Here is a 14,570-nt window from a genome sequence, read left to right as displayed (position 1 = left end):
GGATACTGGGATTGATGGACCTTTGGTCTGTCCCAGTGTGGCAGTACTTATGTAAAGGGGATTGACTGAGGAGTAATCTAAGTAAATACTTCTTTACAAAAAGGGTGGTGGATTCCTAGAACAGTCTTTTGATGGAGGTGGTGGCGACAAAAGACTATCTGAATTAAAGAGAGTACAAGGGAGAGGAAGAGATTGTAGATGGTATGGATGTGCAGACTCGATACGCCATATGGTCTTTATAAAGGGTCAAACAGTCATGGATTTGATATACCGCCTTTCTGTGGTACAACCAAAGAGGTTTACATATTATATAGGTGCGTATATCTTCACACAATTTTATAAAAGCCATTTTCATGTAGAACATACCTCACACACTGCTGATACTTTATGAAATTAAATTCAAAGTGGTTGAAAGTGAAAATTAATTTTCAAAATCACAACAGTAGAATAAAGCTACGGAGAGCCATCGTTTTCTCTGTTTCTATTCTCCCACACCTTTCTCTAAGGGAAGTATATGCTCATGGACCTGTATCCTGAGAGTTTAGTACACAACAGCAAGAAAAAAAGAAAGGTGAATCCCATGCAGAGCACACAGGAAACAACAAGCAGAAAGGCCATAACAAAACATGTGAATTTTAATACTCCTGAAGCAGGCAATAGCTGCAACTTCGACATCGAGCACTTTTTAATTATTTGGAACGAGATTCTATATATGGTGCCTAAAAATAATCAACACAGAAATCGGTGCCGACTAAACATATTCTATAATCGGTGCCTAGATTTAGGTGCTGATTATAGAATACGCTTGGTTGACGTTTCAGTGCCTAAGTCTACGCACTTTCGTTTACACCAACGAAAACTTGGTGTAGATCCCTACGTGCAGATTTAGGTGCACTAGGCCATATTCTATAACTAGGCACCTAATTGGAATGCCCATGAAGCGCCCATTTCCCCACCCCTTTTTGCCTGCGCATTAGAAGTTTGGCACATATTATTACAGAATATGCTTAGTGAGTTGTGCGTCTAAATTCTAATCGGTGCCAATTAGTGCTCATTATTGTTAAATGCTGATATCGGCGCTCATTAGCTTGTTAAGCCAATTAACTTACGCGCTGTGTTAATCCGCGCCAATTTTGGCACCTAAATCTAAATGCACTATATAGAATCCAGGGGTTGGTCTTTTAAACTTAGTTTCAATAAAGTTTTGTTTTGTTTTCCAGCTTCTCCACTTGTTGTTTTCTGCGGGTCCAGGTCATAAGACAATCTAAGAGGAATTGTGTGATCACCTAGGTCATCTGTTGTTGAGTCTGTTCCTGCTACTGTTTTAGACCTCCTCAAAACATCATGGTGAGTCACAGGTCTATGCCAAAATCTTCATAACATCATGGACAAGGTTGACTACCTTTGTACTTGGCAGCTTTTGTAGTTCTATCCTGACAGATCTTTGTTTACTCCCTGGTGCACTTGTCTAAAGATTACCCGTAAGCGCAAATTTCCCCTGGGCCACAGTATTACAAGTTCAACCAAATCAACAGACTTCACTCTTCTTCCTTCTATTTATTTCTGGTCCTCAGAGCAAATATTTATTATTATAGTTATACTAAGTTTCACCTATTCAAGCTTATTTAAACATTACCTTGATAAAATTACTGGCTACAGTCATATATACAATCCCAAATGTAGAAAGAACACCTCTTTTTCTTCATTAATGGTGCTGTTACAGGTGAGATATAATAGTCCTTTGTGCCTAACATGTTATAGGAGAAAAGGACCTCAGTACTCGCTTTTCAAATGCATACTCTCCTAGATGTTTGATGTAATTGCCCCGTTATCTTGCCTTGGTTTCCATTTTCATCAAAATAATGTTTCAATTTATGTATTTGTTTTGGATTTTGCTCACACCTGTTTTCAGTAGTACCTCAAGGTGAGTTACATTCAGGTACACTGGGTAATTTCCCCGTCCTTGGAGGGCTCATAATCTAAGGGCCTGTTTACTAAGACACGTTAACATTTTTAATGCTACAATTAGCACTTGCGCTGCGTGGGTGCCTATAGGGATATTGTAGGCGCGTGCACAGTTAATGCGTGTACATGGTTAATGTGTGTTAAAAATATTAACGAGGCTTAGTAAATAGGGCTCTAAGTTTGTGCCTGAGGCAGTGGAGGGTTAAATGACTTGCCCGAGATCACAAGGAGCAGCATTGAGATTTGAACTGGCCACCTCTGGATATCAAGACCAGTGCTCTAACCGTTAGACCACTTCTCCACAATTTACTCTTGGATAATCCAGTTATTTAAAACAAACTATGTAACAGTGCAAGGAAGCCCGTATATTTTCCTGGGTTTAGTGTGTCCAGATGTATGCAGTGAATTATATGATGATTTTACTTGAACGGAGGAGTAAAGATACTCTACATCTGTTTGATTTACAAAATACAGATATCATTCTATATTTGACTTAGAGGATAGCATTAATTTGCACACGTTCACATCGTCCAAAGCTTTGAAGTTTTCTACCTATACAGTACTAGACATGCAGAGCTAGAATCGTTCCCATTTTAGAATATTAATATAATGAAATACTAGATGATGAAACAGGGTTATTAGCTAGGTAGCTATGATTTTTAACTCCTTGTGTCAAAAGAACTTCACAGTCAAGCAGTTGAGAAAAAGGTAAAAACAGTTAAAATTTTGTTATAATCTGTTTAGTAACAGATTATGCTACCAATATAATTGTTGTTAATCCTTCTTAGGTCTACCTAAAGTTGTGCACATTCAGCTGACGATGAGTTTGCTACCAAGGGCACTGTTTCACAAATTATAGTAATTAAATGGCATGCTACTTCCAAACACAATCCCAGCATGTTTATCACAGTGCTTTAGATTCATACACTCTGCCATCTATGGTAAAGGCCTTTCTCCAGTCTGTAAGACAGCTTTCATAATAGCAAATATTTAAAATAAAAACATTGATTTTGTGTTTCTCTAGTCAGGTAATTACATCACTGGGCTACACCACAAAGGATGGCATTGAGTCAAGAAAATGAAAAATGAGGAATCTTTCTCTAAATGTTTCAATACAGCTATGGTTGCTAGAGTCTCAAATTTAAATTATGTCCCTGAAATAACACCATTGGAAGGCAATTGTAAAGTCCATGTACCAATTAAAGTCCTTCATATCACACTGGGAGAAAATTAGAAAGCACTGTTATGCAAGGGTTTCAGGTTTTATAATACTGCTACCCATGTCATGCGAACAAATTACTGAGTATTTCAGTAATATATTGCAGTTTTAAAAGACTGTTTCAGTGCAAACCAGTCCCCTACCCATGTGGGTTTCAGTACCCCCCACACATATCATATCTTTCTGCAGGGAAAATCAACAAAATAGTTCATTTGGATCTTCATGATAAATGAAATATCTAGAGAGAGACAGAAGGGTGCCATGATAAGACTTTCCAGACTGCCAAAGTATAAAGAAAAACTCAGACTTTTATTTGCCTTGAGAATCAAAGCTGTTGCTTTAGTAGATTAGACGAGAGTCCATTGGCTGTGGGACAATCACAGATCAAAGTTTAAGGTGTTCAAATATTTTTAGCAAGGAAAATGGTAAGAGCTTTACCTCACCGGATAACATGGGAAGGCATCACTGGGCAAAGGACCTATGAAGAAATGTTACCAGAGACAGGTGAGAGACTGAAGGGCATTTTTGAAAGAATGTCCAAGTAATTGGGATGTCCTGCTGATAACATCCAAAAAAGCCCATCCATCTCACAATCATTTTCAAACAGGAAAAATGTTGGGATTTCCTGGTTGAAAATACATGAGAAGGAGAGCTATTTTCCAAAATGAAACATCCAAAATATGAACGCCAAAGCAGTCACAAAAAAAATCTGCCTGGCATCATTTGTACAAAAATAGCCACACAGATGTCCCTGCAGAGCAGTGGGGCAGCCTAGTGGTCAGCGCAGTGGACTTGTGGCTGACCGAAATTGCTTTTTTCAGTTTCTGCTGAAACTGCTATTGAACTGTCTAAACAGTTTCAGCCTAAACTGAAACTGCAGCCAAAGCTTATCGCTTGGTTTCAGTTGAAACTGAAAATTAAAGATTGGTTGTATGAGTGTGAACCAGTGAGACCCACTGGGGATTCAGAGCTTGCAGTCATCAGTCCTCTGCTAAACTAGAGTTGCCAACTTCTTAACAGCGAAAACCTGACACCTGCCCCATACCCCTCCCCTTGCCCTACCTATGCTCCTTCCCAAGTCCCTTGCTAGACCTACTGTTTCACCCTTTCCCCGCCCCACTCTTCTCCAACTAACTGTCCACACTAGTGTTACCATCTCAGAAGATGACATTGCCATATGTAGACATGTTCTATGATTATTTCACAAACTCTGCTTAACAGAAAGAGGCTAATTTTCTATGAATATATAATGCAGATAAAAGAAGCACTACAAAAGGTGGATAAAGGTGAGCTGGTTGATATTGTGTATCTGGATTTCCAGAAGGCGTTTGACAAAGTACCTCATGAAAGACTCCAGAGGAAATTGGAGAGTCATGGGATAGGAGGTAGTGTTCTATTGTGGATTAAAAACTGGTTAAAAGATAGAAAACAGAGAGTAGGGATAAATGGTCAGTATTCTCAATGGAGAAGGGTAGTTGGTGGGGTTCCCCAGGGGTCTGTGCTGGGACCGCTGCTTTTTAACATATTTATAAATGACCTAGAGATGGGAATAACTAGTGAGGTAATTACATTTGCTGATGACACAAAGTTATTCAAAGCCGTTAAATCGTGGGAGGATTGTGAAAAATTACAAGAGGACCTTACGAGACTGGGAGACTGGGCGTCTAAATGGCAGATGATGTTTAATGTGAGCAAGTGCAAAGTGATGCATGTGGGAAAGAGGAACCCGAATTATAGCTATGTCATGCAAGGTTCCACGTTGAGTCACAGACCAAGAAAGGGATCTAGGTGTCGTTGTTGATGATACGTTGAAACCTTCTGCTCAGTGTGCTGCTGCGGCTAAGAAAGCAAATAGAATGTTAGGTATTATTAGGAAAGGAATGGAAAACAAAAATGAGGATATTATAATGCCTTTGTATCGCTCCATGGTGAGACCGCACCTAGAATATTGTGTTCAATTCTGGTCGCCGCATCTCAGAAAAGATATAGTGGAATTAGAAAAGGTGCAGAGAAGGGCGATGAAAATGATAAAGGGGATGGGATGACTTCCCTATGAGGAAAGGCTAAAGTGGCTAGGGCTCTTCAGCTTGGAGAAAAGGCGGATGAGGGGAGATATGATAGAGGTCTATAAAATAATGAGTGCAGTTGAATGGGTAGATGTGAAGCCTCTGTTCACACTTTCCAAAAATACTAGGACTAGGGGGCATGCGATGAAGCTACAATGTAGTAAATTTAAAACGAATCAGAGAAAATGTTTCTTCACTCATTGTGTAATTAAACTCTGGAATTCATTTGCAGAGAATGTGGTAAAGGTGGTTAGCTTAGCAGAGTTTAAAAAAGGTTTGGACGGCTTCCTAAAGGAAAAGTCCATAGACCATTATTAAATGGACTTGGGGAAAATCCACTATTTCTGGGATAAGCAGTATAAAATGTTTTGTACATTTTTGAGATCTTGCCGGGTATTTGTGACCTGGATTGGCCACTTTTGGAAACAGGATGCTGGGTTCGATGGACCTTTGGTCTTTCCCAGTATGGCAGTACTTATATTTTTCAAACTTGTTATTGGATTTAGAAAACATACCACAGAATAAACAAGGTAGAGGCAGGTGGTACCTTATGACAGACAACCAAACAGCAGCAGCGATCCAAGGAAGGACAAACACAACAAGAGTTTATTCAACTGTCAAATTTAATAGAAACAGGACCCAACCTGGCCAAGTTTTGGAAAAAACATCATCAGGGGTCACGCAGGTTTCCACGATACATTCACAGATTTAAAGCATATACTGCAATACCCTGTTGCATTTAAAAGAAAAATGAGGTCCAATGTCAAAAGTAAAAGAATGCAGCCAACAACATTTGCATAGAAAAAGCGCTTGTCCAATTCCAAAAGTCAGTAACCACCAAGTCTGTGTTTGTCCTTCCTTGGATCGCTGCTGCTGTTTGGTTGTCTGTTCTGCTGCAGTAGATTGACTCCTCTTTGTTTCTACTGTGGTACCTTATGACAGACAAACTAAACTTATATTACAGTTTTGATGTCACATCAGGCTAACATACAGTCTCTCCACTGCAAACCACTATTCAGGAACTTGTGCAAAAACACCGTCTGAACTTTATCGTAATATAGCAGTACCAATTCCCTGGACTCATAGCAACAGCCTTACCCGTGAAAAAGTGGCCCTAAAACATTAGTACACCACCTAGTGAGAAAACAGATCAAAATGGACTGCTACAACATCTGTACACAGAAACTACATTATTACTACTTATCATTTCTATAGCGCTACTAGATGTACGCAGCGCTGTACATGTGCAAAACACAGGCAACCCCTCAACAAATACGAAACAAGGGACCCCCAGATCAATAATAGAGATATGAATGCAAAACACTGAACTGGAAATCTCAAGAAATCAGATCTAGCAATTATACCAGAGAAATAAAAACTGAAATGTAAGATAATAGAGATGTACATTTCTAGTATCAGGGGAATAGTTCTACCAACAAGACAGTTCCAAAAACACAAAAGAGATAATATCAAGCACGAGGTTTATTTATCAAAAGACTCTACACGGCACCATGTTTCGGCAAAAGTACCTGCCTCAGGAGTCTAAAAAATATATATATATACAAATCTATTATAGAGAAAGCAAATACTAAAATATTACATTTAAAATTAACAAAATATTAAAAGTAATTAAAAACAAGTGAACAAATATATACACATATATGCAAAAAGGATAAGAAAACATTTTTGTTCAAAAATCTAAACTACAAGAAGATTATTAGGTACTAGCATCATATATTAAAAGCAACAGTTACTCCAAAATTTTAGTTTAAAACAAAAGATGACCAGAACATATATATATAATACATGTACTACTTAATGATTACCAGCTTTTTATGCTTACCCAAACTGTTCACAGGTAAGAAAAGAACATAGCATTGAGATGTTTCCTGTTTTGTATTTAGTTGTAAAACTGGTTAAGGACAAGCATAATATAGATTCTTACTAAAATAGGGTAAAGCAGTCCAGACACTGGTCTACAATGCGGACATCATACCAGCCTGATGCATACTCCAGAATAAAAAAGCACATAGATGTCGCTGAATGTGGTATGCTCTGAAAAATTGCAATCAATTAGTTAGTAATATATAAACTCCTTTTCATTGTAATATCATTTCCCTACTAACACTGTAAGCTGACCAGTAGTACTTGGACTTAAAAACAATCACTGCAGGTTCCTTTCTCATAGAATCTAGCCTCAGGATGTCACAATTTTGATTAAAACCTTCATCTTCATCTTACCCAACAGAGCCTGGAAATTGTTTAGAATCACCCAGTTAGTAATAATTTAAATAATAAAAGACCATATTTTAACTCCAAGCAAAATTGCCTCTGTACACATGGACCTCAGCAAATGAAAACAGAAACTAAAAGCTACAGTTCTTTTCTTTGCACCTCATTTGGAGTGACAGCTGATGTCATATTTCCACAGAGAGGCTAATTCCTAAGTAAGCTTATCATCCCAAATTTACAGACTTAAATTCCTGCTAAAGTTTTGTATCAAAAGTATTTATTTGGAGCACTGTGTTTACCATGTAAACTACTATGCAATATCATAACTGCATTACTTGTAGTCACATTACACAAAAAAGAATACAAAAAGCAGCTTCCCTCACCTCCCTCTCCTCCCCCCAACAGACTTATCTTGCAATCCCTGGTGGTATATTCAGGGCAGAAGTTATCCCCAGTCGCTGTTGCCGATGTCAGCTCTGCTCTTAAAATGGCTTCCGTGACCTTTTGCAGCAGTCCGCAAGATTGCCACTAGAGGTCAAGGCAGCCATTCTGAGAGCAGAGCCAGCAAGGGCAGGAGCGACTGGGGACCACTCCTGCCCTGACTATACCCCTTGACTGCCAGGGATTGTAAGATAGGCCCGAGGTGGGCAGGGGGGAGAGGCAACTCCTTTTTGGAGGAGAGGGAGACAAACAGGACAAAACACACATTTTTGGCTTCCATCGAACACACACTCAGTTTTTGTCTGAAGCTGAAACCAAAACCGTACAGAAAAAGGATTTTGGGACAGATTCAGCACCATAACTAAACCCGAAATTCAGTCATCTTCTACAGTGGACTTTAAAGAATGGGACCCAGGTGCTAATCCCACCTTAATTCCTTTATATGTTATTGTGAGCCTTCCAGGAACAGATAAAAACCTAGTGTACTAAAAGGTACACCACTACAATAGCCATCACGTTTGCAGGTGCCTTATAAGATTAGGTTCAGTAGATATTTCTGTGTTCCAGGAGGACTCGCATATTTGTAAACTTGCTTGTTGCTGTGTTAGGAATGGCCATAATACCTGAAGATGTCATAGAGCCTGGTATCCATGGTCACTTTCACTTGGGGGGGGGGGGGGCAGTAATCACTGAGATGGAGGAGTTTATTCTGTCATCCCTCCAGTGGTCAGTTGCTCAATCAGGGTACTTTTTTGTACTCTGGATGTGATTGAAAAAGAGATAAAAATGTCCTCCTTTTTTGCCTTGGACGTTTCTTCCCATTCCATTGTTGCCAAAAAAATGTCCTCATTTTGGGCCCTTCCTAGTCCTGCCCAAAACATGTCTCCAGCATGCCCCCTTGCTATTTGGACGAACAGTGGAAAATGTCCAAATTCTACCTTTCAAAAATTGCAATTTGGACCTTTTTTTTTTTGGCCATTTTGAGATGTCTGCTTCAGAAATGAGCGCCTGTTTGTTGGGTGAGCGTGGAAAGCAGAACATCAATGTGACCCAACCTAAGAGGCCAGGACACAGTAGCGAGACTGCAGGGCACTGCGACTGGCAAGGGGAAGACATACCTTATGGAAAAGATTTTATAACGGTAAATATATAAATATATACGGTCTGTGCCAGAGCCAGTGGTTGGGAGGCGGGGCTAGTGCTGGGCAGACTTATACGGTCTGTGCCCTGAAGAGCACAGGTACAAATCAAAGTAGGGTATACACAAAAAGTAGCACATATGAGTTGTCTTGTTGGGCAGACTGGATGGACCGTGCAGGTCTTTTTCTGCCGTCATCTACTATGTTACTATGTTACCTCAGAAATATTTATAATACACTGTGGTTTTATATTTTCCTGAAAATTAATTCCAGTATTAGTTTTGATTCCAAATTAGGGTAGAAGGGTTCACATCTGCTTCTTCATCTACAAGCTTAACCTTGTAATTTTGTTATAGGGAACCTTAGAAGTTCTGTAAGCCTATATAGGTCTTAAAATGATTTCTGGTGGTATATTACAAAGAATGAATATTCATTTATATGTAACAACATTAAGGCATCTAATGGTACTTCAAGGGTATCCTCATCTGCATTTTTGGCAAGTCAGATCTATCAAGCAAAGCTGTTTTTCCATGGATGGACCAAGATTTCATTTATGGGTCTATAATCAAATCTGCGCCAGTAAAATTCTCAATTTGTCATGCTTTTAACACTAAAGGGTGCATCTAACTGAAAGGAGCACTGTCTTTTTAATACACTTGGTATCGTACAATGCAGATGGAATCTAAGGCTCCAGATCCTTTTTGATTGAGAAATAGGAAGATCATTGTTTGTTACTGCTATTTTCTGATACTAGGTCTAGAAAGAAAACATACCAAGTTGTGTATTTAATTTTTCTGTGGCACTAAAAAAGTGATTCTTAACCAGCAAGCTGAGCACATAAATGATGCATCCTAGAGCAAGAATAGAACAACAACTTAAGTGTCTCATATTAACACTTTGATTTGAGGGGCATTTTACAATTTACAGCTATTGTCATCTGGATAAGTGAATAGAGATTTTTCATATTAATGCGAGGTTAATACTGACAAATAACAGAATAGTTGTAGTAGTAATGTTTCCCTTTACTCTCTTGCACTTCATACAAAGTCAAGGAATGGGACAGGTTTTGGAAGAGGTTTCAACCTTTTCAATACATGTTGTGTATCTCCCCTTAACCTTGGATAGCCCACAATGAGAGCAGTTCTATAAAGTACAAACTAAGTTATGCACCCATCGGGCGCATAAACCATTAGAATAATGGCTTATACATGCATGTGTGTGCATGTACCTATATAAATGCTAAAATTCTTCCTAAACACTGTTCTGTAAATACACATGTATCTTGCACAGCATTTATTTTACAGGTGGACAATGCATGTAGGCAGAGCCTGGGCTGGGCAAGACGTGCACACGCATAACTTACAGAATACTCTAAATTATGCGCATAACACTAGATCTTAGGCACACACTTGCTAGTTCTGTGGCTTGTCTAACGGGTAACCCCTAACATACAGGTGCATATTTCACTGTAATGCAGAATTCTATAAAGGGAAGTAGGCATTTTTATTTCTTTATAGAATAGGCTGCTACCAGGCACTCAGTTATAACATTACCTCCAGTGTGTCAGCTGGATAGTCTGAATTTCTACCTCATACTGTCCATCATATCGTTAGGTAGGTCAGTTTTCATAGTCATCATCCTGCTCTGACTTCAGGGTAGGATGGGATGCCCTCTACCAGAGTGGTTGCTCGTAGCACATGCGTCCAATAGATCTCTAAGGCTCTTGGCCAGCACTGCAGCACTAGCTCTGCTGCATCTCATTAGCTTCCAAGAGCCATATACTGAGAAGGGGTGGGATCATTCCATGGAAAGGGTGAAAAGATGCTGTACTTAGTTATTCCTATCTTCCTCCTTCAGTGATGTAGTTCAGGTAGCCTACTCCCGGATCCAGGCTGTGGCATGTGTTTGATAAACAGCAAGAGGTACAGTGAGTGGGAGTCCAGATACGTCAGCTGTCAGAAACCCAGGGACCACAAACTACTGCATGCACCTCATGACTCCACCCTGGGTCCAAGATCTATCCTCATCCCTCCCTGTCCAACCACTGTCCAATATCTCTTTCTTCCTCCTCTCTGCCAACAGGTCCAACATTTCTCCATCTGGCTTCCTTCCCTCTCTTCCCCTCCACCCTCCTCTGGCTCCAATTCCTCATTCCATCTCTTTTCCCTCCTTCCTGCACAGCCACTGTCCAACATATCTTTCTATCTCACCCTCCTCTCCTGCCCCGGGTGCGGCATTCCCCCTGTATCTGACTGCCCCTCCCCCCACATTAAGGCCTTTCACTGTAAATGACAATGGCAGCAATTCACACAGGCTGTGTGCCCGAGCTTTGGAGCCTGCTCTCTGCTGCATCCTGCCCTTGCAGAAGCAGGAAGTTAGGTCAGAAGGGGGTGGGATGCAGCAAAGGACAGGCTCAGGCAGATGGCCTGTGTGAATTGCTGCCATTGCCATTTCCAGAGAAACACTGTAAGGTAGGGAGGGGATCAGATACAGGTAGGGGGTCAGACAACCCCTGCTTATGCATCAGAGCCAAAAAGACCAAGTCCACATGCAGAAGCTCTGTAGTCCACCATTTGAGTAGCTCTAGTATACAAGAATAACAAAAGATAAGTTCTGAGAAGAGCAAGTAGAGTAAAAATCCACAATGCAAGTTGTCACGTTCCTCACATGGGGGCCTGGGGCAGGCATGTTACCTGGGGGTCCAGCTGGGGCGGGGTTGCCAGTGGCTCCTAGTTAGGCGAGATGGCGGGGTGTTATTCCCACAGAACAAGTGCAGAGCAAGCGGGCATATCCTAGTGTGTGGTGACATCGCAAGTTTTTATCACAGTCCTTGGTGTCTTCCACTCCACCCCTGGTGTCCATTTAACTGCTGGTGTATCACTGTCCGGACTCTCTTCTCATAGAAGGTGCGCATTGTCTCCTCATGTTTGTTCCCGAAGCTCTAGGTTCTTGTCTGCCTCCTGTGCCTCCCGTGCTAGCATGGTTTCCCCTCTTCCTGATACCTTGCCTGATATTTTTCACCAAATGCAGACTCTTATGTATCTTGTGTTCACATATTTTTGTAAATCATGTTTTCTTATATCAAAACTGCTATCTAACTACCTGGGCTCCACCTTAACCAGGGTGGGACCAGGCTGCTGGCATCGGCATTTAAAAAGGAGATAGAGCAGCTTTTAAACTAGAAATGGGGGGAAGGCCGACAGTCGCTCAAAAGCGCATGGTTTGGGATAAGGCATCTTTCAGAGATATCACCAAGACAGGGAAGATAGGGTATCCTGATAGTGAGGTTGCAAAAAGAGACCATAGTAGATCAGATGTCCTTAAATAAAAATCAGACAAATGATTGCAAATTAATACTGTCAAGTACTAAGCATTATGTAAATAGGAACAACAAACAAACTTTGAAATGTCTATATGCGAATGCCAGGAGCCTAAGAAATAAGATGGGAGAGTTAGGATATATTGCACTAAATGAAAATTAGATATAATAGGCATCTCTGAGACCTGGTGGAAGGAGGATAACCAGTGGGACACTGTCATACCAGGGTACAAATTATATCGTAGTGATAGGGTGGATCGAATTGGTGGAGGGGTAGCACTGTATATTAATGAAAGCCTTGAATCAAATAGATTGAAAATTCTGCAGGAAACAAAACACTTCTTGGAATCACTGAGGATTGAAATTCCATGTGTAAAGGGGAAAAGGATAATGATAGGAGTGTACTACCGTCCGCCTGGCCAGGATGAACAGACGGATGCAGAAATGTTCAAGGAAATTAGGGAAGCAAACAAACTAGGCAACACAATAATAATGGGTGATTTCAATTACCCCGATATTGAATGGGTAAATGTAACATTGGGGCACGCTAGGGAGGAAAAATTCCTTGATGAAATCAAAGACAGCTTTATGGAGCAGCTGGTACAAGAGCCGACGAGAGAAGGAAAAATTCTAGACCTAGTCCTTAGTGGAGCGCATGATCTGGTGCGGGAGGTAATGGTGCTGGGGCCGCTTGATAACAGTGATCATAATATGATCGGATTTGATATTAGCTTTGAAGTAAGTATGCATAGGAAATCAAATACGTTAGCGTTTAACTTTAAAAAAGGAGACTATGATAAAATGAGAAGAACGGTGAAAAAAAAACTGAGGAGTGACTGCGAGGGTCAAAAATTTACATCAGGCGTCTATGCTGTTCAAAAACATCATCCTGGAAGCCCAGGCCAAAGGAGGACGGAAGACCAAACGACAACCGGCTTGGTTAAAAAGTGAGGCGAAGGAAGCTATTGGAGCTAAAAGAAAATCCTTCAGAAAATGGAAGAAGGAACCGACTGAAAATAATAAGAAACAGCATAAGGAATGTCGAGTCAAATGCAAAGCGCTGATAAGGAAGGCTAAGAGGGACTTCGAAAAAAAGATTGCGTTGAAGGCAAAAACACATAGTAAAATTTGTTTTAGGTATATTAAAAGCAGGAAGCTGGCAAAACAATCGATTGGACCGCTTGACCTAGGAGTAAAAGGGGCGATCAGGGAAGACAAAGCCGTAGTGGAGAGATTAAATGAATTCTTTGCTTCGGTCTTCACTGAGGAAGATTTGTGTGGGATACCGGTGCCGGAAATGATATTTGAAGCTGACGAGTCGGAGAAACTTATTGAATTCTCTGTAAACCTGGAGGATGTAATGGGGCAGTTCTACAAACTGAAGGGTAGCAAATCTCCTGGACCAGATGGTATTCATCCCAGAGTACTGATAGAACTGAAAAATGAGCTTTTGCAGAGCTATCGTTAGTAATATGTAATTTATCCTTAAAATCGAGCGTGGTACCAGAAGATAGGAGGGTGGCCAATGTAACGCCGATTTTTTTAAAAAGGTTCCACAGGAGATCCGTGAAATTATAGACCAGTGAGTCTGACATCGGTGCTGGGCAAAATGGTAGAGACTATTATAAAGAACAAAATTACAGAGCATATTCAAAAGCATGGATTAATGAGACAAAGTCAACATGCATTTAGTGAAGGGAAATCTTGCCTCACCTATCTACTACATTTCTTTGAAGGGGTGAACAAACATGTGGATAAAGGTGAGTCAGTCAATATTGTGTATCTGGATTTTCAGAAGGAGTTTGACAAAGTACCTCATGAAAGACTCCAGAGGAAATTGGGGAGTCATGGGATAGGAGGTAGTGTTCTATTGTGGATTAAAAACTGGTTAAAAGATAGAAAACAGAGAGTAGGGTTAAATGGTCAGTATTCTCAATGGAGAAGGGTAGTTAGTGGGGTTCCCCCAGGGGTCTGTGCTGGGACCGCTGCTTTTTAACATATTTATAAATGACCTAGAGATGGGAGTAACTAGTGAGGTAATTAAATTTGCTGATGACCCAAAGTTATTCAAAGTCGTTAAATCACTGGAGGATTGTGAAAAATTACAAGAGGACCTTACGAGACTGAGCATCTAAATGGCAGATGATGTTTAATGTGAGCAAGTGCAAAGTGATGCATGTGGGAAAGAG

At 40.4% G+C, this 14,570-nt stretch overlaps 1 long non-coding RNA gene across 2 annotated transcripts in view; it reads left to right on the top strand.

Moving 5' to 3' along the window:
- Positions 1–14,570, top strand: part of LOC115470730 — a 561,138-nt gene that overhangs the window by 413,833 nt on the left and 132,735 nt on the right. For both annotated transcript variants that reach the window (XR_003942231.1, XR_003942230.1), the window contains one exon: positions 1,221–1,347. This is a non-coding gene — a long non-coding RNA (uncharacterized LOC115470730). The remainder of the gene's footprint in view (positions 1–1,220; positions 1,348–14,570) is intronic.

The sequence above is a fragment of the Microcaecilia unicolor genome, chromosome 5 (assembly GCF_901765095.1).
Source record: "Microcaecilia unicolor chromosome 5, aMicUni1.1, whole genome shotgun sequence".
Taxonomy (NCBI): domain Eukaryota; kingdom Metazoa; phylum Chordata; class Amphibia; order Gymnophiona; family Siphonopidae; genus Microcaecilia; species Microcaecilia unicolor.
The sequence above is the reverse complement of the archived record's forward strand: the minus strand, read 5'-3'. Positions and strand labels throughout refer to the sequence as shown.